This window comes from Rattus norvegicus, chromosome 17, assembly GCF_021556685.1.
Source record: "Rattus norvegicus strain SHRSP/BbbUtx chromosome 17, alternate assembly SHRSP_T2T, whole genome shotgun sequence".
Classification (NCBI taxonomy): domain Eukaryota; kingdom Metazoa; phylum Chordata; class Mammalia; order Rodentia; family Muridae; genus Rattus; species Rattus norvegicus.
Window position 1 is genome coordinate 80149803 of NC_141550.1, and position 8373 is coordinate 80158175.

An 8373-nucleotide genomic window follows, 5' to 3' on the forward strand; every position below is an offset into this window, starting at 1 on the left:
ACCACCTCATGAAGCCCCATAAATGTGTCTAGAGATGTCTAGTGACGCACACAAGGTACTGTAAAATGGAGATGGTGTTTCCCTCCAGGCCTGTCTGTGGGGACTTCCAAAGAGCTCTCTTGTCTTTTGTACTTGATCTAGGACTGTTTGTTTGTTTTGTTTTGCTTTAAGAGAGTTCTTAGATCTGTGAGGCAAGCCGACTGTGCTATCAGACAGAAGAACTGGTAAGGTTGAGCCAGCCTAAACCCTGGGAAATCTCAGAATTGAGAGTGGTAGGTGTTGAGGCCAGCTCCCTGCCAAACCACCTGATCTGAAACACCATAACAATCAGTCATGTAGCATTAAAACAACAACAATAACAAAGTTCTCCATGCTAATGACATATTTAGATAGGTACCGCCGAGTGGAGTGTTTAGCAGGCCCCAAGTGGAGTGTCTAGGCAATGAGCTTCCCTACCTGGGCTTTCCTTCCCGAAAAAGGTATTTAATTCCTGGGTCACCCTTAATAAGACCTATGCATTCACATCCACCATCAAATAAAGCAGTTTGGGCACGGTCTGTATCCTCATCAAGAATTGCCTAGGGTGGGGGTGGGGCCTTTATCATAAAGAGCCATGCCTACACCTCCCAGAGAGGGCCTTCTCTCTTCCAGCCCCTCCATACTCTCGGAACCAAACTGGATTCTGCCCCCTCCATCCTGGGCTCAGCTATCCTCTTCCTGCCCAGCGAGTAGGGGAAGCACCAACCCGTGAACCACTGCTCCTAACTTCCTGCGGTCCCCAGCGGCAAATGGATACACAGGCAGACCGGAACCTCAACATCGGTCCCAGACCTTGCTGTTCCTCATCCGGGAAAATATGGGCTGGAACCCCTATCACAGACTGTGCTCTGCCTCCCCTAAGCGAGCGTTTTGGGGCACCCCAGCATCGAGGCAGAACACCGAGCAGAGTAAGGTACATAGCTAGTCACGTGGCAGGTGGGCAAGATAGTCTGGTTAAGTTATATGAACTAGCTAGAGACTGTTCGACAAAAGGCCTAAGCTCTAAACTTCATGAGCAGCCCCTGTGTCATTATTTATACCATTGGTGGATCTGCGGAAAGTCCCGCTGTAAGTAGGGACCAAATTAGTGCCTCCCACATGCGAGGCACCAGCTCTATCACCAATCTCCAGGCCCCAGGCCCTTTTAATTAATTAAAATAAAGTTGAGACACGGTCTTGTTTTGTAGCTTAGACTGGCCTCGAATCACTTTTCTTCTGCCTCTCCCTGCTGAATAGCTTAGACTGCATACAGCATGAACAACCATGCCAAGCCCGTGTTTCTAAAAATAATGTGGTAAAGGCCTGCAAGGTGGCTCAGTGGGTCGAGGTATTCGCGTGATGAAGAGAAAGAATTCCTGAAAGTCGAACTCTAACCTCCACGTGTCCACGACGATACACACAGACACACACAAACATGCATGCACGCACCCACGCGCACGCGCACGCACACGCACAAGCACACACACATGCACGCATGCATGCACACGCACAAATGAACAACCAAATAAATGTAACTAAAAATTTTATAATAAAAATTTAAAAACGCGGATATGTGGTAAAATACATTGAACATAAACTTGGCCGTTTGCCCATATTGAGCTTCGTGGTACAGATTACACTCACATTTCTAGGTGACCACGCCCACCACTTAATCTCCACACCCCTTTCCTCACACTAAAACAGAAGCTCTGTAATCACTGACCCCCAGCTTCCACTTCTGTTGCTGTGACTCTGGAGACCAAACTCAGCTGTCTCTGCAGAATGAATTTGCTACGGGGACCTCATATAAATGGACTCAAACCACATGTAGCTTCATCCAGGTGGTGGTGTGGGTCAGAATTTCCTTCCATTTTATGTTGAATTTTATATATACATTATATATATACATACATATACATATGTATATGTATGTATATCTAATTCAATAAATATATTCCATATATATGGAGAGAGATAATATTATATATTACATTATTATATACACATATAGTATAGAATAGAGTTTATTCAGGGGATGGGGAGGGGAGTTAAAAAGGTAGTAGGGGGCTGGAGAGATGGCTCAGCGGTTAAGAGCACTGACTACTCTTCCAGAGGTCCTGAGTTCAATTCCCAGCAACCACATGGTCACTCACAACCATCTGTAATGAGATCTTGTGCCCTCTTCCACTGTGTCTAAAGACAGATACAGAGTAGTTATATATAAGAAATAAATATATCTTTAAAAAATAAGAAGGTAGTAGGGGAGAGAGAGAAACAGAAGAGGAGAGGCCAGCCATGAGCGCATGGAGAGTAGTGGGGAGGGGAATGAGAAGAGAAGGGACGAAGGGGAAAGAGGGTAGGAGCGAGAGAGGAGCAAGAGAGCAAGAGCAAATAATATTCTGTCGTGCGTATAGGTCACATTTTGGCCTATCCACTCACCCACCAAGAGACAGTTGTTTTGCTCTGCATAGTGAATCATTCTGTCACAGCTACGCAAATACCTTGTGTGCCCCTGACTTTGGTTCTTTTAACAATCTACCCAGAAGTTCGTCAGGCGTTTCTTAGTCACGCTCTACTTTTTTTTGAGACACTTTCTCTCACTGAACCTGGAACCCACTGATTTGCCAGGACGGCTGAGCAGCAAGCCCCGGGATCAGTGAGTCTCTGCCTCCCTGACACCAGAGTCAGAGGCACGAGCTCTGGGCTTCTCGTTTTTACAGGAGTCCCAGGGAACGGAAGTCAGGTCTGAAGATTACAAAGCAAGCACTTGGGAAACAGAATCATCTCCCAAGGCCTGTGGTGTGGAGAGATGTTATCTGATAATCAGTGTGCTGGGCACACTGTGAACCGAACAGAAGTAGATAACTGCTCCCCTTACACTCTTCCCTCTGGAATTTTAGCTATGGTGATAAGAAAAGGAACAAACACATTGGCATCCTTAATACCTGCCTGTTAATCCTCCTTTTCCTAGTTAGCAATATATATTCCTAGTGCGGTGGTACACATGTCAGCCCGGAGGTTAACAATTCCAGCAAGCTCAGAGACGATCCTGGGGGTTCAAAGGCTCCAGTGGCTGCCTCAGAGTTCCAAGAGGGTACGCCATGTACTGAACTGTGTTCTCTAAGATTACTCATGGCCTCGTCCTAGAACCTGACAGCACTTGGAGATTGAGAGAGAGTTTGTAGTTCAGGCACACACCTCCCACCAACTAGGAGACAGAGGCAGAGAGGGAATCTCTGTTTGAGGCCAGCTTGGTCTAAATAGCGAATTCTGGGCCAGCCAGGGCTATACAAAGAGACCCTGTCTCTAATAATAACAAAATAAAGTGGTTGTTATGGTAAATAAAGCCCCAGTCAGATATGCCTGTGCCCTTGTAAGAAGAGGAAACGTTGACACAGACACAGGGGCAAGATCACACAGGCACGGAGAAGGGGGCAAGGGGAGAGTCTTGTCACTGGGATCCAGTACGGGCTACAGAGTGACTTAAAGAAAGAGTTTATTTGGGCTCACTGTTCCAGGGAACAGTTGGCTGGGAAGGCACGCGGCAGGATATAGCCGGTCCATTGCATCTGCGCTCTGGAAGCAGAGAGTAAACAGGAAGTCCTTAGGAGGGTGTGATGGGTTGAATAGAAATGACCTCTGAGGGAAGACAGATTTGAATGCTTGGTCGCCAGGGAGTGGCTATAAGGAGGTGTGGCTTTGTTGGAGTAGGTGACTGCTTGTTGGAAGAAGTGGGTCACTGGGGGTGGTCTTTGAGGTCTCAAATACTCAAGCCAGACCCAGGGTCTCTCTGGTCCTGTTGCGGGTGGATCTTGATCCAGCACCACGTCTTCCTGTGCACCGCCAAGCCTCCTCCCATGATGATAATGGACTGAACCTCTGAACCTGTAAGCCGGCCCCAATGAAATGTTTTCCTTTATAAGAGTTACTGTGGTCTTGGTGTGTCTTCACAATGGAAACCCCCAGCTAAGACGGAGGCTCTACCTCTTAAAGGTTTCACAACCTTCCTAAACAGTATTGCTATATGGAGGCCAAGTACTCAAATAAGGGATCATATCACATTGAAACCACCGCAGAAACCTCACAAGGAACCAGCTACCACCTCAAGCTCAGACTTCTGCAGCAAGAACTGAGAAAACAGATGCCAGTAGTTTAAGCCTCTCATGCTTGAGGAAATTTGAATTGGATCTCTTTCTCTCTCTCTCTCTCTCTCTCTCTCTCTCTCTCTCACACACACACACACACACACACACACACACACACACACACACACACACAAAACAAGCTGAAGAACCAGCTGGAACCGGAGCCCCGTTGGTAGAATGCTTATCTACCATTCAGGAAGCCCTGAGTCTCATTCCCAGCACCCCATAAACCAGGCATGGTGGTATCCAGCTGAATCCCAGCACTAGAAAGGGGAGACGGTAAGATTATTAATCCAAGATCGCAACAAGTTTGAGACCAGTCTAAGATATATAAGAACCTGTCTTTAAAAATGTGTTTTAAAGAAAGGATCTTCCCACACCCCACCCCCAACTCCAGCAGCCTCTAGGCAGTCTGTGACTCACATCTGTTCAGTAAAACCTATTCCTAGAACTTTGACTCCAAAGCCAGGAACCTAGGTATGGGGTAGGGAGAGGCCCTCTTGTCCATCCTCGAAGCTACCAACCCATTCTGTCCCTGCTTTGGTCTCTGGTAGGACATCCTGGTACCCCTGATGTCCTGCCCAGTGTGTGTCTGTGTGTGTCTGTGTATGTCTGTCTGTGTCTGTGTCTTTGTGTGCCTGTGTGTCTCTGTGTGTCTGTCTGTGTGTGTGTGTCTGTGTATGTCTGGGTATGTCTATGTATGTCTGTGTGTGTGTGTATGTTTGTATATGTCTGTGTGTGTCTGTGTGTATCTGTGTATGTCTGGGTATGTCTGTGTGTATCTGTGTGTGTGCCTATGTGTGTCTGTGTGTGTCTGTGTATGTCTGTATGTCTGTGTGTGTCTGTGTATGTCTGTGCATGTCTGTGTGTGTCTGTCTGTGTGTGTCTGTCTGTGTGTCTGTGTGTGTGACTGTGTGTGTGACTGTGTGTGTCTATGTACGTATGTGTATGTACATAGTACATATATAGTCATTTCATATATATAATGTCATTAGTGTCGTGTGTGTGTGTGTGTGTGTGTGTGTGTAGTGTATGCACTTTATAAGTACAGGAATAAAGAACCGAAATAACGGGGTTGGGGATTTAGCTCAGTGGTAGAGCACTTGCCTAGCAACCGCAAAGCCCTGGGTTCGGTCCCCAGCTCCGAAGAAAAAAAAAAAAAAAAAAAAAAAAAAAGAACCGAAATAACAATGGACTGGTGACATACTCACTTCATACCACACACTGTGGTTTGCTTAAGCCGTCATTCATTTAACCCTCACGACACCCTGTGAAATGGTGTACTGGCTGGTTTTGTGTGTCAACCTGACACAAGCTGCAGTTATCACAGAGAAAGAAGCCTGCATTGAGGAAATGCCTCCATGGGACCCAGCTGTAAGGCAGTTTCTCAATTAGTGATCAAGGGGGGAGGGCCCAGCCCATTGTGGGTGATGCTGTCCCTGGGCTGGTGGTCCTGGTTCTATAAAAAGCAAGCTGTTCAAGCCAGGGGAAGCAAGCCAGTGAGCAACATCCCTCCATGGCCTCTGCATCAGCTCCTGCTTCCTGACCTGCTTGAGTTCCAGTCCTGACTTCCTTTGGTGATGAACAGCAATGTGGAAGTGTAAGCTGAATAAACCCTTTCCTCCCCAACTCGCTTCTTGGTCATGATGTTTGTGCAGGAATAGAAACCCTGACTAAGACATTAACCTAGATTAAAAGTTGGCCACACTGGGGGAGATAGGAGAAGGGAGCCTCGGGGAGCCACACACAGGTAAGCAGACTGTTCTCAGGGCTGGAGAAGATGACAACAGCCCAGCCTTCCCATGGCCTCTGACGAAAGTAGCTGTGAGGCCCCTGAAGTAGCGTTGGTGCTGGGGTGCATCTGGCCAGTACACAGAGCCCTCGCTTGCTTACTGAATTTGTGCTTCGATTAGGACTGAATAGGCAAACCACAGCCTGCAGGCAAATCTGGCATGCGCTGTTTTGTAAATAGTGTTCTTGGTTCCCAACCGCACTCCTTCAGTTATGTTGCCTCTGGTCACCTACCTGCTCCTCTGGCAGAGCTGAGCTAATGAAACGTGGGCGACTGGGAGCCAAGCTGGCTCTGGCTCTTGTAGCTGCCTGACCTAAGGCAGAAAGACTACACTGTGTGTTTTGCTTGCGTTTCTGAGAGCAGGTCACTGTCCCTTCTGCCTGCTCATGGCTTCGGTTCACAATGTGCTCTAGTTTCCAAACAGGTCATACGTTCATGGTCCAATTGAAATCGAATACACACGAAGGTTCTGTTCCCTCATCTCCCCATCACACAGCACGTTCCAGGAAAATGACCAACCGTGGGGAAAATGGATAGCGGTCTGACAATGTCGGGGACCAAATGGACTCTGGAATCTCTGAGAGCAGAGAGAAACTTTTAAAAACCATTTATTTGCTTTTTTTAATATGAGTACATTGCCATTTTCTTCAGACCCACCAGAAGAGAGCATCGGATCCCATCACAGAGGGTGTGAGCCACCATGTGATCGCTGGGAATTGAACTCACGACCTTCAGAAGAGCAGTCAGTGCTCTTCACCACTGAGCCATCTCTCCAGCCCCAAGAGAGACTTTTAGACCAGGTACTCTGAGACCAGGTGGCTAGAACTGTCCAGTGGTGCTGCCGCAGGGGAATTCCCAGCATTGAGGCACACAACTGTCGCTGTGCAGTGTGACCACAACGTACTAGGAGTATACCTGATACCCAGATCCTAACCCGACACCCAGATCCTGCACCTAGCACCCAGATTCTTGTCTCTAACACCATTGGCCAGAAAAAGCCGGAACAGTAGGAGGAGCTCAGAAATCGTGTATTATAATGGGGCTTTCTGGACCCATCAGCAGTTAAATAATGACACAGAGACGTATTAATATTTATTATGGCTTGGGCTACCTTCCACCTAGCTCATTAATTTCATTTCCTAACCCATGATCAGCCACAAGCCTAGTTTGTTACTTCCCCTGACCCCACCCCACCACCCATCAGTGTAGATGACCTCTGTGGTCCCCTGGTCAATCCTCCCGTGTCCCATTCTTCTCACAGTGACCCCCACTAGGCTTGGAAGTCCTGCCTTCCCTTCCCTGCCTAGCTATTACCCAGGTCTTTGTTAAACCAACCAGCAAGTGATCTTTATAAAGCCAGTCAGAGAGCAAGGAAAGTACCTTTACAAAATCCTGAGGCAGGGGATGAGCCGTTAAGAATGACAATGCGGGGGTTGGGGATTTAGCTCAGTGGTAGAGTGCTTGCCTAGGAAGCGCAAGGCCCTGGGTTCGGTCCCCAGCTCCGAAAAAAAGAACCAAAACAAAAAAAAAAAGAATGACAATGCCAGTACTCAGCTCTCGGCAAGTACAGCAATCAGCAATCAAATAATATAAAGGATACCTTCTTAAGTGTACCCTACAGAGAAAGAGAGGGAGGGAGAAGGAGGTGTGTGTGTGTGTGTGTGTGTGTGTGTGTGTGTGTGTGTGTGTGTGTGTGTGTGTGTTGGGGGGAGGAGTTGTCCTGATGAAGAAACTGGGAAGCACAAAACACCGAATTCAGGAAAACTGGTACTTAGCAGACTACCAAGAAAGGAGGTTTCTATTTTTCCTTACCCTAACTAAAATTTGAAAACCAAAGAGCAACGCCTCCCTGCTGCCCCCACCAGGAAGGTTTCTGCTTGCTCACACGGGTAGAAGGCTTTCTGCTGCCCTGCCCTCTGGGAAATACAGAGTTGGCACCCTTGTCGTGTGCCTCAGCACCAAAGAAAAGTACTGGCGATGGCTAGCCTGTGCCTTATGGAAGGTGTTGGGTTGAGGACTTGCAACGAATTGTGTGTGAGGAAATGAGGTTCGACCTTTATTCACCTCCATGATGCTTTCCTGCTCACCAGTAGCTGGGAGTATCCACTTTATGCTCAACTTAGAACAAAACCCCTCTGTGATGGGAAACTGGTAGGAGGCAGGTTCCTGAGGGGAAGAGGTTGCACAACCTGAGGTAGACTGAACTTCCAAGAAATCATTTCTGCTTGTGTAGAAAGAAATTGACTGGATATGCTTCTATTACACTCAGTCATCTTTATTAGATACAGCCCAGGTTAGTTTTTCTTAAAACAGCGATAGTGCCACATGAATTATTCATGCACTCCCAATACGTGTGTCTCAATCTCGTTAGCAGGTGATAAAAAAGATAACATCATCTCAAAAAAATAAAAATGTCCT